The following is a 2,237-nucleotide window of genomic DNA, read 5'->3' as shown; positions in this document are numbered from 1 at the left end:
AGCAGTGATTTTGTAAATTACTACCTAACTTGACTTGAAAGCATTATGCTAAGTGAATTAACTCAGTCCCATAAGGACAAATCCTGTGTAAGACCATTATTGTAAAACGAGTATGAGTATCTAAGGGGGGAAGCAGAGGGGTGAGGATGGGGGAGGTAATCATAGGGTCACTCAACGTGATGGGTGAAGGAGGGGTGAAGGGAATGGGAAAGATCACTTGTGGAAAAAAAAATGTATACAAACTTTGTAAATAAAACAGTGTAGAATAAAATTTTAAAAACCCCTAAAACCTAGTGAGGCCTCCTGAGCCGTGTCACAGTCTATGGGACCAACCGAGGACGCCTGGCCCAAGCTGGGGAAGGTGGTGGTTTACCTGGAATAGTTTACCTAGAGTCCCCAGGGCTTGACCAGAGCACACACTCCCATTAATTGTTATTATTGCGTGCCACCGAGTCGCCCCTATCAGCTCCATATTCAAGCCCACTGTTGCAGTCATGATGTCAATCCATCTCACTGAGGGTCTTCCTTTCTTTTGGGGACCTTACCCAGGGAGCTCAGATAGTCCTCAGGGAGCTCAAAGGCTGGCATTTTTAACCCAGCTGCTGATTAACTGAAAATAGACAGGCAGGCTCCTCCCAGACCATTTATAGCTTCCCGAAACACACTGGAGGGTCAGTTATGACTCTGCAGCAGTGAATGAGGGCTACACTTCCCAGCATGATGCCTTTCTCTAAAGGTTGGCTTCTCCTGAGAACATGCCCAAAATGTGTGAGACCAGGTTTCATCATCTTTGCCTCTACGGAGCACCCTCGTTGCACTTACTCCGAAAGAGATTGCTTTTTATTCTTTTGGGTTTTGTTGTTGATTGCCTCTGAGTTGAACATGAATCATAGTGACCCTATAAACAAAAGGCCTGGAGCCCCTCTATAACTATCAATATTTATCAAAGTTCATAGCATTTCCAGAGGCATGTTATTTAGGAAGTGGAGGCCACTCCTGCTGTACTTTTGCTAGTCCACAGTATATTCAATACTCTTCACAAACACCTCAATTCAAAGGCATTGATTTTTCTTGAGTCTTCCTTATTTATTGTCCAATTTCACATGCATACAAAGCAATTGAAAATACCATGGTTTGGATCAGGTCTTTACGTTTTCTTGGTCTTTACCATTTAAAGAGTTCCTTGACAGTAAATTTTTCCAATGCAACACAGCTCTCAATATCTTTCTTGTCTGCTGCTACCTTGAGTGTTAATTGTGGATCCAAGTAAAGGGAATTCCTTGACGTCAATCTTTTCTCCATCTATTATGCTGTTTTATTTCCTCGATGTTGATATGTAACCCATGTTGAAGGCTGTAGTCTTTGATCTTCAGTAAGTGCTTCAAGTCTTCTTCACTTTTTGCAACAAAACTGTGCCATCTACATAATGTAGGTCATTGATGAATCCCCTCCAACCAGATGTCACATTCCTCTTTATAAAGTTCACTTTCTCAAATTATTTGCTTAGTGTACAGACTGGATATGTATGGAGAAAGTATACAACCTTGACGCACACCTTTGTTGACTTTAAACCATGCAGCAGTATTCCTGTTGTTTTGTTCAGAAAATTGCTTCTGGTTCTATAAACGTATGTATTTCCATGAGTACAATTAAATGTTCTGGGATTCCCATTCTCTTCAATGTTAGCCTTAATTTGTTCTGATCCAGTAATAGCCAATAACACATATATAAATATCTTCCTGTTATTCTCTGTTTTCAGTCAAGATACATCTGACATGAACTATAGTGTTCCTTATTCTACAGCCGTTTCTGAATCTTGTTTGAATTTCTGGCAGTTCCCTGAAGTACTGGCAAAAAAATTAAGTCCTGGAAATTAATTGGATGCCAGTCGAGGTGTTTCAGAAGCAGACACAGCCCTGGATGTGTTCACTTATCTTGCCAAGCAATTTGAAAGATAGCTCCATGACCGAAAGACTGGGGCGGTGGTAGGGTGTGGGAAACCATATTTTGTTCCCATTCCAAAACTAAGGGAACTCAACAGAAAGTGGAAATTATCAAATGGTATTATATGCAAGTAAAATCTTGCTGAAGATCATTCAGAAACAGTTGGGAAGTACATTGAGAGGAAATCCAGAAATAACCAAATTGGATTTAGAAGATGCCTTGGTTGACTCTGGAGAACATTATGCTGAGTGAAATATCCCAGTCACAAAAGGACAAATATTACATGATGCCAC

This window comes from Elephantulus edwardii, unplaced genomic scaffold, assembly GCF_000299155.1.
Source record: "Elephantulus edwardii isolate Elephantulus edwardi_28Jun2011 unplaced genomic scaffold, EleEdw1.0 scaffold00135, whole genome shotgun sequence".
NCBI classification, from domain to species: Eukaryota; Metazoa; Chordata; class Mammalia; order Macroscelidea; family Macroscelididae; genus Elephantulus; species Elephantulus edwardii.
The sequence above is the reverse complement of the archived record's forward strand: the minus strand, read 5'-3'. Positions refer to the sequence as shown.